Source organism: Spermophilus citellus (genome assembly GCF_964194105.1).
Source record: "Spermophilus citellus genome assembly, chromosome: 2".
Classification (NCBI taxonomy): Eukaryota; Metazoa; Chordata; class Mammalia; order Rodentia; family Sciuridae; genus Spermophilus; species Spermophilus citellus.
Window position 1 is genome coordinate 251,872,071 of NC_138183.1, and position 21,075 is coordinate 251,893,145.

General features: G+C 47.5%; 1 protein-coding gene across 5 annotated transcripts in view; it reads right to left on the reverse strand.

Annotated features, from left to right (window-relative positions):
- PC (pyruvate carboxylase) overlaps window positions 1–21,075 on the reverse strand; it is a 117,462-nt gene that overhangs the window by 60,724 nt on the left and 35,663 nt on the right. For 2 of the 5 annotated variants that reach the window (XM_081280938.1, XM_081280939.1), the window contains one exon: window positions 17,467–17,566. The exons of the other annotated variants lie outside the window; for them this stretch is intronic. The gene's annotated coding sequence lies outside the window, so the exon portion shown is untranslated. The remainder of the gene's footprint in view (window positions 1–17,466; window positions 17,567–21,075) is intronic. 5 annotated transcript variants of the gene reach the window in all.

The window sequence follows — 21,075 nt, forward strand, 5'->3', positions numbered from 1 at the left end:
ATTGGAAAGGGATATATATCCCCCAAAGATAAACTTAAAATAACCCTTTTTACTCTAAACTTTTTAAATTTGGATTCATCAGGGCTTAGTGCTGCGGAAAGACATTTGTACCCAAAAAATGAACATAAGCCTAAGGTACTTTGGAAGGATATTCTAACAAGACAATGGAAAGGTCCGGACCCAGTGATAGTCTGGAGTCAGGGCTCTGTCTGTGTTTTTCCACAGGAGGAACAGCAGCCGATTTGTATTCCAGAGAGATTAACCAAAACAATTTCTACAAAAAAAAAAAAAAAAAGATGATTTGGCTCAAATCCATAACAGCTGATATCCAGAACTCCAGCTTGGCTATTCTTACATCTGCGACAGTGATCAACCAGGGTGCTTTTTTCAATATCTATTTTATTATTGCTTTTTCCCACATCATAAAGTTCCATTTTATTTTTGAGCTCATACAGACATAAATTAATGTTTTTCTGATCAGTTTTATTTTTTGACTATGGAGTTTTTAAACATTGCAATGGAGATTTCACCTAGGTAAATCTACAAGGCCTTTACTATTGTCTTATATGTTGTATGTTTCTGTTTTGTGTTGTATGTCTGTATGTGCGTATGTCCATATATCATATATGAGGAGCACTCATAAAAATATGGATCCAAATTTTTTTTTATTATTCACGTGATTTTAATGGTTTAATTTAATTTGGGTAAACAGCTGTTGAAGACTGTTTTAATATGTGTACAAATAAGCAGTTTAACAGAGCTCTTTGTTTACTTTCACCTTTCCTTTTCATTATATTTAATAATTCTGTTCAGGATAATGTAAATTGTTCTAAAAATTGTTTTCTTAATACCTGTTAAAATGTTACATTTTTTTCTTTTCTTAACATCATTGTCAATCCCTATTTTCATCCCAGTGCCAGTGAAGACAAAGATGAAACCAAACTACAACTTCTTCAATAATTATCACAACAAACTGTATAAACTCATGCATCAATGAATAATAACTCAACAAGTAATGCTCAATCACTGAGTCGATTTATTTTGGGAGGAAATGGACATATTGATAGATTCCTCCGCTTTGAACTGCTTACAAAACTTGCCTGGACTATGTATCACTTGTATGCATTGTGCTCTATTTGTTGATACAGCGAACTATGGCAGTGCTAGCGTATCTTTGCTGATGTGTCACTAGTGATGCAATTTTTCCTAAAGAGCCGTCTATTGACTTGATGTCTTGGCATTTCTGTATCCTCCTCCCTTCTACTAGTGATGGTCTAATTTTGGGGGCCAACTGAGGTGAGCCAAAAAACCTCACCCCCCCACCGACACCAAGGCCAAATTTGGGGGCCAACAGAGGTGAGACAAAGAACCTCACCCCCCCACTGGTGCATAGGCCTATCCACAGGTATGGCTATATACTAGACCGGTAATCAGTGACGGGTATGATTCAGTTGCAGTGGTATCAACCCAAGACAGGAGGCTGACGCCTAGAGGTCAGTTTTCCGATGACAGGTAAGAACCATATGTTCAATTGGACATACCTAACAGGCACGGTCCCTAGCCACATTGCCTGTTGCTTAATTAAACAAAAGGGGGCAGATGCTAGGAGCCACAACCAAATAATATGAAATAATATGATGCATGGCACTTTTGGTTGTAAGGTGACGCCAGCTAGCCATTGAGATGAAATGATTATGTTAAGATTTACATTCATATGGAAATTGGACTCCTGCTGTTCACCTTGGCCTGCTGCGGGACTCATGTTATGGGACTCCTGGAGAGTTCCCATTGGTTGGGGAAGGATAGTAGGAGGGAATTCCGGGGGAGGTCCTGGGCCCGGTTCCGGTAGACGCGACCGCGTGGGTGGACCGGCTTGCTTGCCGGGCGCGTACGGAGTATTGGCGGCATTTTCAAAAATAAAGTTTTGTGGGCTGGGGACGTGGCTCAAGCGGTAGCGCGCTTGCCTGGCATGCGTGCGGCCCGGGTTCAATCCCCAGCACCACATACAAAACAAAGATGTTGTGTCCGCCGATAACTAAAAAATAAATATTAAAATTCTCTCTCTCTCTCCCTCTCTCATTCTCTCTTTAAATAAATAAATAAATAAATAAAGTTTTGTTCCTGCTTGAGTGGCTCATGATTCTGTGCCCCGCTAGACTGCGGCAATGTCCAAGAGAAAAAATGGTATTTTACTGCAGGGCAGGTTGGCCACAGCATGCCTTGGTGTTGGGGATAAATCCTCTCCCTAAATTCAGAAGGAATCTCATCCTGTTTTTTGTAAAACCTCTCATATTTTATGGAAATTTTTTATGTTTCAGGACCCCCAGTCTCAATCCTGCCCAAATGTAAGGATGGCAATGACTAACGGGGCCCTGTCACCTGCTTTACTTGGGACCCACGCTGGTCCAGCTATGGGACTGCCGGAGTGCCGCCAAGGCAGTGACGGGATCCTCCACTTACAGATGTAGGTTCAGGGAGCCCAAAACAAATACGATAAATATGACTTTCATAGTGCTCTAGATATCTGCAAAAAATTCACAAGAGGTAGATGGGTGGGGCATGGTGCCACCCGCCTGTAATCCCTGCAGCTCCGCAGGGCGGCGGCGGCGGCGGATTGCAAGTTCAAAGCCAGCCTCAGTAAAAATGAGGCACTAAACAACTCAATGAGACGCTGTCTCTAAATCACATACAAAATAGGGCTGGGGATGGTGGCACCACTGAACAGGGCTCAGTGGTAGAGCACCCTGAGTTCAATTCCCGCTACCCCAAAAACAGATGGTGCCCTGGGAATGAGTCCCTGTCAACGAAGAGATACCGCCTATAGGTTTCAAAAATAGGGAGCAATGCCTAAAGCAAGAAGCCAAGTGATTGTACTGGCCCTGGCTTTTGGAGGAAAAGAAGACCTGAAAGGGGAAAAAGGCTTCTAAAACAAGGAAAGTGTGTCCTAGGGAAAAACCAACTTACTGTAAGGAAAAGGCCTTGGAAGGTCACTGGGGAAAGCCTGGCAGGAGACCCGCTCCCCAGGTGTTAGAGGCAAGAAGGTGCAGAGGAGGACTGAGGAGGCCACAGGGGCCTACAGACTTGACCCAGCCAGTTGTGAGTACCCCCCAGAAGCATTCTGAAAAATGGCCAATGGAAGCCAAATGATCAACTTTCTCACAGACACAGGCGCCACCTGTTCAGTATTAAATCCTAAAGCAGAAAGGCTGCTAAGACTGTATCACAGTAGTGTGACCATTGAGGGATTAGTAAAAGCTCATGATAGGTCCTTCCTCCAGCTGTCAGGTGGTTGGCTAGAAGATGTGACTTTGAAACAGTTGCCTGTACATGCCAGCATGCCCAAGACCCCTCTTTGGCCATAAACTTTTATGCAAATTAAATGCCCAAGTAACCGCCCCAGAAAACTAAAGATATAAGTTCTGCTCAGAGCACTCTGTACATGAACAGGCCTTTGGGAAAGGAACAGCAACTTCAAGAACAACTTCCTGCAGGAGTCCATAAAAAGGTAAAACCCAAAATCTGGGCAATAAACACATCTGGAAGGGCTAAGAACATACAGCCTACAGCGACCACACTAAAGGTGGAACATAGGACCTCAAATTTAAAACAGCACTTACCAAAGTAGGAAGTTCAAAGGGACATCCTGCCAGTGCTTTAAAAAATTTTAAAGTGCAATTTAAGTCAATCCTATCAGTCACCCTACAATATTACAATCCTTCTAGTTAAAAAAAAAAACAAATCTCATTCAGATGAGTACACATTTGTAAAGGGTTTGCGGGCTATAAATGATACTGTCTGGGCCGTTCACCCAGGGGCACCCAGCCCCTCCACTTTATTAACGAATGCCCCAGAATCCTGTGAGTGAGGCTCTCAGTACTGGATTTAAAAGATGCCTTTTTCCAAATGCTTCTAGAAGAACAGACTCTTATTTGCCTTTGAGTGGCAGGAACCCCATACAATGGCAAACTAGCAAGACAGCTGGGTGGCACTTCTCCAGGGGTTTAAAAGTTCTACTTTATTCAAGGAAGCTCTAGCAAGAAATTTAAATCATATGAAATTAACCCAAGAACTCTTAGTGTGGACGAAATGTTGACACCCCTTGCCTCCAGATCAAATGTAACCAATTGGCCTATAAACAACACTCTTCAGCAACCAGGCCACAAGAAAACTTCTTCTTAGACAAGAGCTTATCCCAAATGTTGTCCCTAGCTGAATCCCAATTAAAGGAACCCAAGAAGGTGCCACCTAACAGTCATAGGTATATTGATGATAATTCCAAGTTTGGGATAAATACATATGGTTTGTCTGATCTGTACACCAACTGAGCCAAGGGCCCCTTTCTGTTGGGAACAATAAGGAGTAAAAGCCTCACAGGAGTGCCCGGATGGAGTCCAGAACAAAATTTCCACCACAGAATAATTTTACATGAAAATGATTAGTTTGCAACAGACTGGGTTTGGATATCGGGGTTGAGATGATCAGCACCAAACAGAACTCAGAGGTCATGTGGGACCAGCCCATGGCCCTAGCTTCCTCCAGTTAGGGAGATGCACTGTGGGGTGACCTCCCATCCAGCAATGCTGGATAAAGTTACAGCTGATCCCCCAAATCTCCACCACAGGTGGTTTGGAGCTGTCATCGATGGTTTGATTGCCTGGCATCAATCTTTATGTCCCAGATTAGCCTAGAGGAAGTGATGTGGCCTATGGTGGCTCTAGTTTTACATGAAGAGCTTTAAATGACAGTACCAGGGGAACTTCCTTGCTGTAGCTGAAGTGGCCTTAATAAGAAAGGCAGTTCTCCAAACTCAAACGGCACTGGTGTTCTAACAGCAGTCCACAGGGGACCCATGCTGTCATAAGAACTGAATGCTGTGCATCTAGCCATGATGATTTAGGATATGTCTCTTGGCACTGCAGGACCTCCAAGCCCAGGTAGAAGCCATGATTGACAATTCAGTGCTCAGCCTAAATGCAAGGTTACCTTGCTAGGAGAAATACTTGGTGGCAAAAGTTACTGATGTTTCTACTAGGTCTTACATGCACAGGGTTACTCTCACACTGTGGGATTTATTGTTGCTGTGGAATAATGTCTCAATTACAAGACCTGTACTGCCATGGCAGGTGGAGAGGCCATGATACTGCAAATGTCAAAATAAGTCACCCTGGCTCTGCCAAGAAAAGAAACTCAAGAGGCTTCTTTAATAACCATGCCAGTTTTCCATGCTATGGACCACTTTGTTCCCCATGACGTTCCTGACCAGCAGGCAGCAGCCAGATGACAATGAAGCGCCTGTCCCCATAAGAAGACATGATGAAGTAAACTGACAGTGGGGGCTGAAAGTGCACAAAAGCACCTCCCCCCCTCAAGACCCAGTTCTCAGAAGCTTGTTTTGCTGCTGCTGCTCACTCTCGCTCTCTCTCTCTCTCTCAGAATAGCTGCCCACTGAAGCCTGTCTTACATAGATTAATTATACTCTAAAGGTAGCCAGAAATGCACAAACCCTCCTTCCTGAGGACTCCCTGATCACAAGTTGTGGGAAAAGGTCACATCTGGAGGTGTGTTTTCCAGAAATGCTGACCACAACAAAACCCAGACACCAGTCGCTCTAATCAAAACAGGACTCTGGTTGCTGCTATCTTCTGCAGGCCCACTGGACTGCAGCTCTCACCAACCTACCTGAAGGAGACGAGAGACACAGCCCACGTTCCAGTAGGGGCTGCTTTCCTAAACCCTGAACACTGAGGCGCCCACCTGTCTGGGATCACAACCTTCCCCTGAAAAATCATATAAAAGGTTCTCCCTCAAGGTAAGGGGTGAAATCCAACCATCTCCCAGCATGCCAAGCTGGCTCGCTGTTAATGAGACTTTCTTTCTCCATCACACTGCCTCTCCATCACCAACTCCATCAGGCAGCAGAGAACTGAACATTTTTCTGTTACAGTTTTGATGTGCATTTCTCTGATGACTAGTGATGCTGAGCATTTTTTCATGGGCGAGGGAGATGTCTATTTAGATCTATTGCCTGTTTTTTATTCAAGCTATTTGTTTTTTTCACTAGGGAGTTTTTACAGTTCCTTACGTATCCTGGATCATAACCCTTTGTCAGATGCATAGTTTGCAAATATTTTCTCCCATTCTATAGGTTGTCTTCCCACTCTGATGATGGTTTCATTTGCTATGCAGAGGCTTTTTAGTTTGATGTAATTTGATGTTTGTCTATTTTTGCTTTTGATTCCTTAACTTTTAGGGTCTTGTTTAAAAAAAAAAAAAAATCCTTGCCCAGTCCTTTGACAAGAGGAGTTTCCCCTGTTTTCTTCTATGCATTTCATTGTTTGGGGTCTTGTATTTAAGTCTTCAAACCACTGAGTTGATTTCTGTAAATGATGAAATAGGACTCTAGTTTCATTCTTCTGCATGTGTGTACCAGCTCAGAACTTGGATCTTAGAGAGGAAATGGGCCTTAGGTAGTGAGTGAATCTGGAAAAGCCCTAGAAGGGCTATATCCCATCTTCTCAGTCCCCATCAAGAAGGGGATGGGGACTTTCTCAGCATCCTCACTCCCCTCCGTAATCTGAAGGAAAAGGTTGTGTCTTACAATAATTGTAAAAACAATAATGTCTATTACAGGACTAGATACAATGGAGCCAGCTGACCATGGACTTAAACCTCTGCAACCATGAGGCAAAATAAATCTTTTCTTCTCTAAGTTGATTTTCTAAGATATTTTGTCACAGTGTTGGAAAGCTGACAGTGTCAGCTGTGACTTAACTCTCTGATATCTATTATCACAATCCATTGCTGGGAGGCCCCCAAACCCGGCAGTTGATAGTTGGGATCCTGAGACAAGATCTCAAATATTAACATGCCCTGTATTTGAGGCAGGAGGGCAGCGAGTTCACCATGCTTTAAATTTCAAAACAGTGAAGCAGCTAAAAGAGGCTGTAACAACCTATGGTTCTCAAGCACCCTTCACTGTAAGCATGGTCGAATCCATTAACAACTTGAACATGACGCCAAGAGATTGGGCTAATATGTGTAAAGCTGTGCTAAATGGAGGACAATACCTGTTATGGAAGGTTGCCAATGAGGAATTTTGCAAGGAGACGGCTAGGCGAAATGCAGCAGCTGGTTATCCTCAGAGAAATCTAGATATGTTGTTAGGAAAGGGACCTTATGAGGATCAGCAGCAACAAATTGCATGATCCTGGTGTATACGCACAAATTGCTGTAGATGCAATTAAGGCATGGAAGACTTTACAAGGACATGGAGGTTTACAAGGTCAATTATCTAAGGTAATACAAGGAGCTAATGAACCTTATGCTGAATTTGTAGATAGGATTATTCAGACAGCTTCTAGAATATTTGGAAATACACAACAGGCAATGCCATTTATACAACAACTGGCTTATGACCAAGCAAATCGTTGCTGCAGAGATATCATTAAACCATGGAAACATGAAGATTTAAACACATATATTAAATTATGTAGATACATTAATGAACAAGAGAAAGTCGTGGCAGCTGCAGTAAAACAGGCTTTAGATGCCAGAGACATTAATGAACAAGGACAAATTGTGGCAGCTGCAGTAAAACACGCTTCAGATGCCAGGCCAAGAACATGCTACAATTGTGAACAAATAGGACATTTTAAAAGGAATTGCCCCATAGGAGGAGGGTTTAACAAAACTAGGTATCAAAGGAGTAGAATACCGGGTATTTGCCCACGATGCCATAGAGGAAGACATTGGGCTAATGAATGCCGTTCTCAAACCACCATAGAGGGGCTGGGGCTGTGGCTCAAGCTAGACAAATAATAAAATAATGTCAAAATTGTGTGACCTTTTTACCACAAGTTAATCTTGGAGTCAATCCTAGAGGATTGATACCTAACCATATTTGGCAGATGGACGTCACACACTTGCCAGAATTTGGAAAATTAAAATATTTGCATGTTACAGTTGACACTTCTTCTGGATTTTTGATGGGCTCCCTTCATGCTGGAGAAAAAACTAAAGATCTTATAGCTCATTGCTTACAAAATTTTGCCACTGTGGGCATTCCAAAACAGTTAAAAACAGATAATGCCCCTGGTTATACTTCTACCTCTTTTAAACAATTTTGCTCATCATTTGGCATTACTCATATAACAGGAATCCCATACAATCCACAGGGACAAGGCATAGTTGAAAGAGCTCATCAAACTATTAAAATGTACTTATTAAAGCAAAAAGAGGGAATTGGAAAGGGGTATATATCCCCCAAAGATAAACTTAAAATAACCCTTTTTACTCTAAACTTTTTAAATTTGGATTCATCAGGGCTTAGTGCTGTGGAAAGGCATATGTATCCAAAAAAATGTGCATAAGCCCAAGGTACTTTGGAAGGATATTCTAACAGGACAATGGAAAAAGGTCCTGACCCAGTAATTGTCTGGAGTTGGGGGTCTGTTTGTGTGTTTCCACAGGGAGAACAGCAGCCAATTTGGATGCCAGAGAGATTAACTAAAGCGATTTCTACAGACCAAAAAGATGATGATTTGGCTCAAATCCATAACAGCTGATATCCAAAACTCCAGTTTGGCTATCCTTACATCTGCGACAGAACCAGGATGCTTTTTTCAATATCTATTTTATTATTGCCCTTTCCCACATCATGAAGTTCTATTTTGTTTTTTGAGCTCATACAGACCTAGGTTAATGTTTTGCTGATCAGTTCTATTTTTTGACTATAGAGTTTTTAAACATTGCAATGGAGATTTCACCTGTAAAAAGTTATAAGGCCTTTACTATTATGTTATGTGTTGTATGTATTATGTGTGCACACTTGTGTTTTGTGTTATATGTTTGAATGTACGTATGTCCATATATCATATATGATGAGCGCTCATGAAAAAATGGATCCAAATTTTTTTTATTCACGTTATTTAAATGGTTTAATTTAAATTGGGTAAACAACTGTTGAGGATTGTTTTAATATGTGAACAAAAAAGGAGGTTAACAGATCTGTTTGTTTACTTTCACCTTTCCTTTTCATTATATTTAATAATTCTCTGCAAGATAATGTAAATTGTTAAGAAAATTGTTTTCTTTTAGTGCCTTCTGGAATGTTACATAATTTTTTCTTTAGCCATTATTGCCAGAATTCCTATCTTCATCCCAGTGCCGGTGAAGACAATGTAAATTGTTAAGAAAATTGTTTTCTTTTAGTGCTTTCTGGAATGTTACATAATTTTTTCTTTAGCCATTATTGCCTGAATTCCTATCTTCATCCCAGTGCAGGTGAAGACAAAGATAAAACCAATCTACAGCTTCTGCAATAGCCATCACTGAACTGCTTCAGAACTTGCCTGGACTATGTATCACTCGTATGCATTGTGAACTCACCTGTATGCATTGTGAACTATCTGTTAGTGCAGCGGCTTGTGGTAGTGTTGGGGTATTTTTGCTGATGATGTCATCGGTGGTACAATTTTTTCCAAAAGGAACCGTCAATTGGCTTGGTGTATCTTCCTCCCTTCTGCTTGTCATGATCGTTCAGCTAAAATTTGGGGGCCAACAGAGATGAGGCAAAGAACCTCACTGCCCCCCGCTGGTACAAAGACCTCTCCACAGGTGTGGCTGTATACTGGACAGGTAGTCAGTGACGGGTAAGATCCAATTGCAATGGTACCAACCTAAGACAGGAGGCTGACACCTTGAGGTCAGCTCATCTGTAACGGGTAAGGACCATATGTACTATTGGACAACCTAAGGCAGGCACGGTCCCCAAGCCACATGCTTGTTGTTTAAACAGAGAGGGGGAAATGTTGAGAGCCACAGCCGAAGGGGCCCCAGCAAACTTCCAGCTGCCAGCAAACTTCCAGCTGCTGGCTGATGATTGGCTCACAGCGGCCCCAGAAACATCTAGCTGATTGGCTCCTCTGCGGTGATGCTCATTGGGCTGTTTCCCTGCCCTTTCAGACCACGGAGCTGCTCATTAGGGGACTTTTTTGGCTCCGCCCACATGACCCAGCCAATTGGCCTCAAGAGCAGGAGGATTGTGGGAGGTGGTGAGGCTTGTGGTTGAGGGAGAGGCTTGTGGGAAGCCGGTGGTGGCAGTTGGGCTCTGAGGGTTTTTCCTGAGGAGCTGTTTTGTTTGGCCTGTGTGGTTCTAAAAATAAAGTTCATTTCTTTTGACAAGTGGCTCCTGAATTGTGCCCAGCCAGACCGTGGCAATCCATAATAGCTCTGAGTGTCAGAACCTGGACAAGGCACCATTAGTCATCCTCCCACACTTGCAAGACCAGTATTATTCCATTTGACAGTTTCACTGAGCAATAACTTACATGCTGTAATTACAGTGCACAGCAATATTTCCAGCACGCTCTGCAGTATAGAAGGCACTGTATCAGTCACTCTCACTTGATACCAATAGCACCCTCACCCAGTAGGCAGGGCAGGTGACCTTCATTTTATAGATAAGGAGCCTGGGGCTGTACCATCCTAGCCTCCCCCACCTCACACAACTTCCTGACTCCTGCTCTCTGACCTTCACTGTTCCCTTACTCTGGTCCCCTGCCCACTCTGGTGACTCACTCACACAGTAGTAACTCACCATGTCAACTTCCTCGAGGGAATGGTTTTAAGCTTATGGCCCAGGAGCTGGAGATTTAGAAGGAAAAAGGGCAGAGTAGTAGGGCTCCTGTCCTCAAGAAACAGAAATTCTTTTTTTTTTTCTTTTGAGGTGTTAGGAATGGAACCCAGGGCCTTACCCACTCTAGGCAAGTATTCTACCACTGAGTCGCATCCCAGCCCAGAAGAAGAGATCCTAATGAAACAAAAAAAGACAGACAGAATGGGGAAAAGACATGACCAGGTGAGAGAGGACGAGCAAGAGGGAAGGGGCTGGTGGGCAGCAGAGGGTTGAGCTGGGACAGGAACCCCCTCCAGGAGGACAAGAGAAGCTGGATGAAGCACAGGGTGAGCACCCACCCCATGGGATTCAAGAAAGGGAAAAAACTTAAAGAAAAACCCTTAGTCAAATTCTAGCTTTGCTACCACTCAGTCACATGACCTTGGGAATTCACTTACCACCTCTCTGGACCTGCTGCATGTGACTGCTGCATGTGAAACTTCAGACTGTCCCTCAGTGTCATCAACAGTCAACCACAGACCACTCTCCAGGGTCACGATGGGACCTCATGCACTCAGAGCCATCGTGTGCGTACTGAGCTCTATCTGCGATAACACACTTGAAAGACTGAGGGTAAAACATGGCTTCTGCCTTCAAAAAACTCACCATCTCAAAACATAGGGCATCTGACACCTCAAAGGTACTGCCTGGGGAAGAGGGAGCTGGAGGAAGGTGATGCAGTGGAGGAAGGTGGGGGTCCCTGCCTAGCTTTCGTGGCTGTGACTCAAATCTCTGACATAAACAACCTGGAGGAGGAAATGTCTGGCTCTCGGTTTCAGAGGTTCCAGTCCATGGTCGACTGGCTCCCCTGCTTTGGCCCTGAGACGAGGCAGAACGTCAAGGTGGAAGGACGCAGTGGGAGAAATCTGCTCACCTATGGCAGCGGGGAAGCAGAGAGAGAGCATGTGGGGACAAGATCTACCCTTCCAGGGCACACCCCGGTGACCTTCTTCCTCCAACTAGGTCCTACCCCCACTGCCTCCCAGGAGTCAGTTCAGCCATCAATGGATTAATCCACTGATGAGGTCAGACCCAGTTGCTCCCGAGAGCCCCACCTCTGGGCACTGGGGCAGTCGGGACCAAGCCTTCAACACATGAGCCTCTGGAGGACATTCCAGGTCCAACCACAGCAGCCATGGAGGAGGAGCTGGACCTGGGCTCTGAACAGCAGGCCTCTGCAGAGGCCGGGCTGGCAAGCAGAGCTGGCTCAGGGAGGCACAAGGACAAGAGGGCGATGACCCCCTTTCCCACAAGTGTGGTCAGCCTGGCTGTTCAGGGTCAGAGTCCAGCAGGGCTGGGTGAAATCCTTGGGGAAAACTAACAGGTCTGAGACCCCGAAAAATAAGAACAATAATTCAACTTTGAATATCCTTTGGGAGGGTTAAATACCAGAAGGTGTGCGAGCCAGTCCACAGCAGGGTGTGTGCGCCGACATCACATAGGCTCAACTGCAGGCCAGACTTTGCTTGGGTGTTGTTGTTCTGTTTTGGTTTTTTGCAAGGCCATAAGCCCCAGCAGGAAAGGCAGACACATTGATTTGGGGCCATCAGCACAGAAGTGACAAGCAAAACCCAGAGAAAGAGGCTGGCCTTGGCAAGGAGGGGAGGAGCCATGTGCCCAAACACCCAGAGCAGCTGCCACCAGGTTCGCTGCCCAGGGGGGCTTGGCCCTGAGAGCTGAGCCTGGCGTGTTTCTAAAACACCCCACAAGAGCAGAGGGGGTGGGGACAAAGAAACTGGAGGGGCAACCAAGACAGGAGTGAATCTGAAGGGACAGCATAAAGAGGGGGCTGCTGGTATTACTGGGCAGGAGCCCAAAGCCAAGAGTTCAGGCAGGGAACAGGAGGGTCCCAGAATGACAAGAGCCCTGGGAGCTAAGGAAAGGCAGCACCAAGAGATGGTGGCCAGTGAGGAGTCTGCTATGGCACCAAGAGAAGATGCAGAGATTTAAGGGAGTTAATGCCCAGAAAGAAAAAGGCAGGGAAGAGGGCGTTTGTTCACCCAGCTGAATCCTTACAACATGCCGGTGACTGGGCACTGGGGACAAATGGAAAGGTCCCTGCTGGCATAAAGCTGGCCTTCACTCCAGTCGGAAGGAGGCCAATGCACAAGAGGCCATTCCATGTTCATCCAGACCAGTTAGTCCCAACTGTCCGGGCCTCAGCCCCCTCATGATGACAGGTTTCCTCAGTGTCATGGAGAAAGCCACCAGATAGAGCAAGAGTCTTAGGCTAACTCCCTCCACCCCTGGCCTACACAGGGCAGAGTAGAGGCACAGCCTTACTGATCTTGGGGAGCTGGGGACAAAGCAGAGAGAAATACAGCTGAAGCGAGGACATCCTTAGCATTCCACCTCACCTTCCCTGTCTCCAAACACACATGCCCCCAGGCTCCCCTTCTCCTTGAACTGATATCCCATGACCTGGCAGGGAGTCTGGCCTGTTTGTAGTTACAGATAAAGAGCCAGAAGCCACTGGGCCCTTATCAGTTCCCTCCTCCTGAACTGAGGGAAAGGTTCTCTCCTGAGCAACTGGGACTTGTTCCCTGCCCTGAGATCTGAGCGGTGACTCCTATTGAGCCCCCAGCAAACAGACGGGGACGCGTTTCCCCCTCACTGCTGTCCAGAACACATCACGTCGTGGAGCTGACCCTGGCCTTTCGGGGTCACATTCCCCTAAGGAAGCCAGGCCTCTGTTCCACAGCTCCAGGGCACAGCGTCGAGGCCTAGGGGTGGGGGAGCCGAGCACAGCACACCTGAGCCCCGGCTGCAGGATGAAGAACACTGGCAGCTGCACCACTTCCACAGGGACTCTGTGACTTTTTCCCCAATGGTCACGACCACATAAAGCCATTCTGGTCCAGAGCTCTGGGGTTTACCACCCATATTCCGCCGTCCAAGGTCTCGGGAAGAATCCGTGCTCACTGTCAGGTAATCTGCCCATCCCTGATCACAGATGTCCCCACGGGCCCTTGAGCAGTGATCTACTCTGACCCTCCAGGAATTCCTGTCCTTTAGGGACCTAGTCCCAGAATCCCCTGCCCTCTCCTTTTCCTACTAGAAGGCTGCCAGGTTCCAGACGTTAGAGTGACAACGGCTACAAGGTGTGTCCCCCACCAAAACAGCGTGCCCAGAGGCCTCTGAAGGTTGGTCCTCCTGCCATGGCAGCTGGTCTGCAGAGCCTCAGGGAGGCCAGGCTGTTCCTGATGCTGCAACACCCGAGTCTGGGCCCAGTGCCTGCTGCCTGTTCATAATTGATGGTTAGGTTAAGCCCTTGCAGTGACCTTCCCAACCTCTCCTCCCCTACTGCACAGAGGGAGAGGGAAAGGGGGATCCAGTCCCAGACTCGGGGGCCTCAGGCCAACCGTTCAAAGGAAAAATAAGCTGAAAGAGGGGCGGTCTGAAGCCACTGCCCGTGGGCTCTAGTGGAGGGATTAAAGGGTGGTGGTATTTGAATCTTACCGAGGGAGAGTGGGCCAGGAAAGCTGGCTAGGAGAGAGGTGGGCATACGGCCTAAGGGAAACAGCAGAGGCTTGTGGGGAGAAGAGGAAGTGAGCAGAGTCTAACATCCTCCTCTTTCCTGCAGAGACCTCACTCTGCCTAGCCTGGCCACCTGGGAACTGGTGACCGGCCTTTCTTCCCATGCGGCTGGGAGACAGGACCCTCACACAGGCATGTGTTACCCAGCAGTCAGTGAGAGCTGGTGGTACAGGATGATTCACTAGCAATTAGATTTTTAAAAAATATTTGTCCTTTAGTTGTAGATAGACACAATACCTTAATTTAGTTTTTATGTGGTGTTGGGGAACTCAGTGCCTCTCACGTGCTAGGTGAGCACTTTTCCTCTGAGCCACAACCCCAGCCCCAGCAATTAGATTTTTTAATGCTTGAACATAGTATTAAACATACCTTGATCGCTGCACTTGATGTGGTCCTAGCCCGAAGACCACCCAGCAAGAACAAGAAGAGAGTCGTCCCCCGCCAGCACGACCCGCCATCACAGAAACAAAACCCCAGGCTGAGCTCTGACCAGATCCCTGAAGGAAGCACAGTCAATGGCTCACTGTCCTGTCTTGTGTGGTCTCCTGAACTCGAGGTAATTACTCAAAGCAGGCCTTGCGGGGTCAGGGCACACACTGCGCAGTGGCCCACGTCCAGAGAGGCTAATGAGATGCAGGTGCGCCTGAGGCAGACCAGGCCTAAGTCAGCAGGGCAGACACGCATCTTCCGGAGGGCTCAGCGAGGGGACTGGTGCAGCCCTTCAGTCCGGGATCCCAGACGGCACTAAGCTCTCTCCATCTTTCTCAGAGCTGACAACAGGTTTCTGCTTCCCTTCCAGCCCCTGAGGGAAGCTACCCTTTAAAAAGCCCTGGCAGAAACTGGCAGGCGGAGATGCTGGGAAGTAAGCCCTGGACACTCAGGCCAGAGCTCTGCCCAGGAATACCACGAGAGAGAGGACCAGGCGGCATGTGGGGGGAGACACCGCAGTAATCCCTCGCTCCCAGCCACTGGCCGAGACGAGGCTTGGCCTCCCGGGCAGGAGGGAGGTGTGAGTGTTCTTTCCCTGCTGGGGGCAAAGGGGTGCCAGTGGCTTCACACCCACCTTGCCACTTGCCATCTGGTTGTGAGCAGCTGGGTGGGTGCAGAGCTGGAGGGAAATGGCCACATTGGGCCTGCAGGCCGCCCAGCAGCAAGGCCAGAGGAGGAGCAAGGCCAACTAGACACTTCTTCAGTGAGATTTCTTCCTGTGCGTTACTTTAATCTCCCTATGCCACCAGGCAGAAGGCAGGGTGGGGACATTTACCCCTACTCTAAAAGAGAGCAGTGAGACCCTCAGACAAGAGCTTTGCAGAACCTGAAGTCCAGGTCTACGAGGGTTTGAATCTACTTGGGAAAAAGTACCCTCTGGGGTGACTCTCCCAGGTTAAGAACCAAACTTAATCAGGAAGGAGGATCCCTTTCCAGGGGCCAGAAAAGGCTGTGCTGGCTACCCTGGGTTCCAGACCTGGATGGGTTCTCATGGAAGAGAAGCCGGTACAGAGAAGAGTCTCACAGACCTGGGATGGGATCTTTTTTTTTTCAAGTTGTCGATGGACCTTTATTTTATTTGTTTGTTTATATGTGGTGCTGAGAATCGAACCCAGTGCCTCACACATGCTAGGCAAGTGCTCTGCCACTGAACTAAAACTCCAGCCCCTGGGCTGGGACCTTAACTCTGCCACTGTGTGTGGTCTGAGACATCACTGCACCCCCATTTCTCAATTTCCCCATTTTTAAACTGGGGGCTAACAGAACATTCCTCCAAGGGCTGCTCATTAGCAGCCAATAGATATGATCCCAGTCAAACTGTGCCGTTTTTTCACAAAAAAACCTTCCTGCCAGGCACAGGTGGTGCATGCCTGTAATCCCAACTATCAGGAGGCTGAGGCAGTAAGACCTCAAATTTGAGGCCAGTCTCAACAATTTAGGGAGGCCCTTAGCAATTTAGCAAGACCCTGTCTCAAAAACTGAAAGGGTTGTGGATGTAGCTCAGTGGTAAAACAACCCCGAGTTCAATGCCCACTACAAAAAAAAAAAAAAAAAAAAAAAAAGGACCTTCTTTCTGAGATGAATGGACAGAAGGGAAGGAAAAACACCTCCTAACATTGTGTTCCTAACAACTTTGGAGAATCTCCAGACACCAAAGAACTTAGTGAAGGAGGGCCAGGTCAGGGGAGAGCCTGGCAGTCAGTCAGGGTTGGGGGCTTGCTGGCCATGACCACCCCTCCCCAACCTTCTCCTGAGAACCCCAGCAGCCCAGGGTGCTGTGGTATCCCTGTGGCACCCAGCAGAGAATCCTGATGCAGTGCGGGGAGCGCAGCAAAACCTGCATCCTGAGAGAGGTCCTCGAGGGACTCAGGTCTTTGCTTTATTCCTAGTACACACAGACCATGCAGAAGAACCTTTGGAATGGGTGCCCACCGGCCCTTGACTGGAAGTTGCTGGAGCGCTGGCCCAGGGCTTGCTCGGCTCTGCCCACACCTCATGAGGAAGGTCCCCTCTGAAGCAAAGAACAGGGGGCACTGTTTCCACAGGAAGTAGAAATGGGCGGCTCATAACCATAATCACGATCATAATGAAGTGGGCATTGCTGGGCTTTTACTGGATCAGACCAAAAAGATCACCATGGCCACACTTTCTGTCCAGTCCAGCACAGCTGCCTGGCTCTCAGCATGGGGCCCACAGCTACCCAAGGCATGTTTGGTGGCTGCCCTCTAGGAGCTCATGGTCAGGGAAAGGACCACAGTTGTAAACAAAGAGGCGAGTCAAGCCCGGGGAGCTACTATACAGAGATAGAACAGAGGGGCTGGGGATGTGGCTCAAGCGGTAGCAAGCTCGCGGCCTGGGTTTGATCCTCAGCACCACATACAAATAAAGATGTTGTGTCCGCTGAAAACCAGAAAATAAATATTAAAATTCATTCTCATATTCTCTCTCTCTCTCTCAAAAAAAAAAAAAAAAGAGAACAGAGAGGGCGAGGGCCGGAGGCAAACAGCAACAGGAGACTGGGGGGAAATGGGGTGGGCAGAGAAGAGACCCAGGGGTGAGGAGGTGACCGGCAGGGAACTGCAGGAAGGGGGGGAGCAGCGTGGCTGGAGCAGCAGGTGCGAGCAGCAGGCTGGGAAGGAGGGCAATGGCCCAGGTCCCACTCACTAGAGGAACGTGGTGCATCCTGCTGCTGCCTCAGTTTCAGCAGAGAATCTAACACACGCCAGAAACATGCAACAACCAGCCCCCTGTGCAGGTTTAAATACCTTCAAGTTACTACTGCAGCCGTCACGGGGAGACTCCAGGGGGGACTCAGGGGAGACTCCAGGACCGCTGCAGACACCGACATCACAGAGGCCCAAGACCCTGTAAAATGGCACAGCATTTGCATATAACCTAGAATGCACGTCTCCCTCTGTGCGTCAAGTCGGAGTTGCTGTGCAGCAGTATTGTCTAGGAAATGACAGAAAAGCCTGTGCTTGCTCAGCACAGTGACCATCAGCACTGGCCCACAGTCTGCGCCACCATCAGCAGCCACACAATTTTTTTCCAGAATACCTGTTTTTCACTGTCCAGTGTCTTGCAGGGCTGAAGACTGATCATGAGCACTCTGCCACCTGGCTACGGCCCAGCTCTTTTTATGTTTTACTTTGCTAAATTGCTGAAGTTGGTCCTGAACTTGCCATCCTCCTGCCTCAGCCTCCTGAGCCGCTGGGATAGCAGGTGTGCGCCATTGCACCCGGCTGTCTGAGGAGTTCTGGTCTACGGTTGGCTGAATCTGCAGGTGTGAAAGCCCTGGGTACAGAGCAAAGTCTGTTTTCATAGTTGTTTTCTTCACCTCAGACAAACAGAAGATGCGGGAAGAAGTGTCTGGCTCAGGTAGGCGGGTGGCGACATTATCCACATAGCTGGTGACGGGTGCTCAGATGTTAAATGGCACTGGTAACCCTGGTGTGACAGGCACAACCAGCCAGCAGATGATTCTGAGTGGAGAAGGAGGCCATCGGCCTCAGCTCTGGAGGTGGGGACACACTGACAAGAGGCAGCTCTTGTGCCTGTCCTAGCCCTCTTCTCTGGGCTCACAGTCCATCCTGTACAAGCTGCTCATGCCACCAGGGCTGGACCCCCTACTGGCCTTGGTCTCCCCTTCTTCATCACCTTGAAGCCAGCTGGAGGCACGGAGGCTGGGTGATGGCAGTGGAGGGAGGAGGCAAGAGAACTCTTGACACTTGTTCACGCCTTGTCAGGGAGGCCCAGCGTGTGTAGTAAACGATGCAGGTGGCATGGGAAAACAAAGGCAGGGGGTGGCGGTCCCCACACTTGACAGGCTCACCATATGGATCGGCAGAGGCACGACTTGTGTGTGGCACGCCAGACGCCACCCTGTCAACCACAGGGTAATGCCACACGACGGGCACTGAGCTGAGGCTCCCAGGCCTCTGCTGTCTTCCACACCCCCAGAGAGGTGCCACAGGCCACCCACAGTGCAACACCAGTGAACACGCACTTCAGAACCAATCCCACCAGACACAGTCCCTGCCTCTCCACATGGCTCCCGTCTCCACAGGTCCCTCCCCAGCACTGCCACCTGAGCTGTGGAACTGTGAGCTGCAGCTCCAAGGCTTACGGTGTCCAACTGGGGATTTCTATTGCCTTCTGAATCTGCTTCCTGATCTACAAAAGCAGATTGAGCCAAATCATCTTGAGGAGTCGCAATGAGAACTCGGGAAGGGCTGCGCTTTGCAGTTCCTAGGAGAGTGGCCCATTAGAGATGCCTGGCACAGAGACCAATGGCCAGCTTTGTGGCATCAGCCTTAATCCTTTTCTCTTTTGTCACACCCTGGGGCTACAACATCGAAAGGCAGAGACCAAGACACAGTCCTGGAAGGTTCAAAGCAGAGTCATCCCCACACACGATCCTGAGCAGGAGCAGGGGCTGAGAATCAGAATATCCTGGCCCTGCCTCTGCTGCCACTAACCAGAGCTGTGCCCTGAGGCAAGTCACTTCCCAGCCCTGGGCTGCAGCTTCTGTCCCCATCAGACAAGGGATAACAACTGCTGGGCCTTCTTCATGCAAGCACTGTAGACAAAAAATTAACCATAACATGCGTGCGACCCGGGTTCAATCCTCAGCACCACATACCAGCAAAGATGTTGTGTCTGCCGAAAACTAAAAAATAAATATTAAAAATTCTCCCCCCCCCCTCTCTCTCTCTCTCTCTCTCTCCTCTCTCTTTAAAAAAAAAAATAGCCATAAAATGTTAACCATGATGCAAGTACCACAAGACACCAGGCCCTCGGTCTAGCTGGGAAGGAAGGAAGGAGCAGAGCAGGCTGTAAAAGAGCGGAAAGCCAGACCAACAGAGAGTAACACGAACACCAACCAGAGCACGACACTGAGGATCAGCCAACAACAGAAATGGAGACTCTGAAAGCTACACAATATCACTGGAAGAAATTAAAGACCTGAAGAAAAGGAAGTGGAGCCTTGATACCGTTAAGATGGCAATACCTAAATGGATTCAGTGGATTCAAAAATCACAGCTCGAGAGCCGGGCACAGTGGCGCACGCCTGTAATCCCAGTAGCTCGGGAAGCTGAAGGAGGATTGAGAGTTCAAAGCCAGCCTCAGCAATGACAAGCCACTAAGCAACTCAGTGAGACCCTGTCTCTAAATGAAAAATACAAAATAGGGCTGGGGATGTGGCTCAGTGGTTGAGTGCCCCTGAGTTCAATTTCTAGTACAAAAAAAAAAAAAAATCACAGTTCCCACTAAGTGTGGGTTTGTAATTCCAGCAACTCAGGAGGCTGAGGCAGGAGGATCACAAGGCCAGCCTTAGCAACTTGGAGAGACCCTGTCCCAAAATAAAAAATTTAAAAAGGGCCAGGGATGTAACTCAGGAGTAGAGCATCCCTGGGTTCAATCCCCATTATCAGGGGAAATCAACAAGATGATCCGAAAATTCACATGGAAAATACAAGGGAACCAGAAGAGCCAAAAGAATCTTGAAAAAGGACAAAGTTGCAAGACTACTACTTCCCAATTTTAAAACTCACTTCAAAGCCCTGGGAACCAAGATGAGGAGGCACTGGCATACAGGTGACACACAGATTGGCATAGCCTTCACATTTATAGTCCACTGTCCTCAACAAGGGGCCACGACAACTCAAACAGTGCTAAACCAACCAGATTTCCACAAGCAAAAGAAGTTGAACCCCTTTTAAGAAATAAAAATAAAAAGGACTAGGGATGGGGACTAGAGCACCCCTGGGTTCAATCCCCAGTCCAAAAAAAGGTGAAAGACAATATATTAGAAAATATATTAGACAATATATAAAGACAATATATTAGAAAAAAGTTCTAAATATTACAGTCTGATAAAGGTCTAGTATCCAGACTATATTAAGAACACTTACAGCTCAATGAAAAGACAACCCAATTTAAAAATAGGCAAAAAAATCTTAATAGAAATTTCTTTGAGAAGATGTGCCAATGTCAATAAGCACAGGAAAAGATGCTGGACACCATTAGCCAAGGGAAACATGAATCAAGCCCCAGTGAGATTCCACCTTGCAACCACAAGGTCAGGAAGTGCTGTGAGCACATGGAGACTGGAGCCCCAAGCACTGCTGATGGGAACACAAAAGGCAGCCACTTCTGAGATAGTCCTTCAGGTCCCCAAACTTACCAAACGATCCACAATCTTATTCCGAGATGTATATACACAAGGTAACTGAACATACCTGTCACCCAAAAACTTGCACACAAATGTTCAAAGCAATATTTTTCATAATAGAAAAAAGTGGAGGGCTGGGGATGTGGCTCAAGCGGTAGCGCGCTCGCCTGGCATGCGTGCGGCCCAGGTTCGAGCCTCA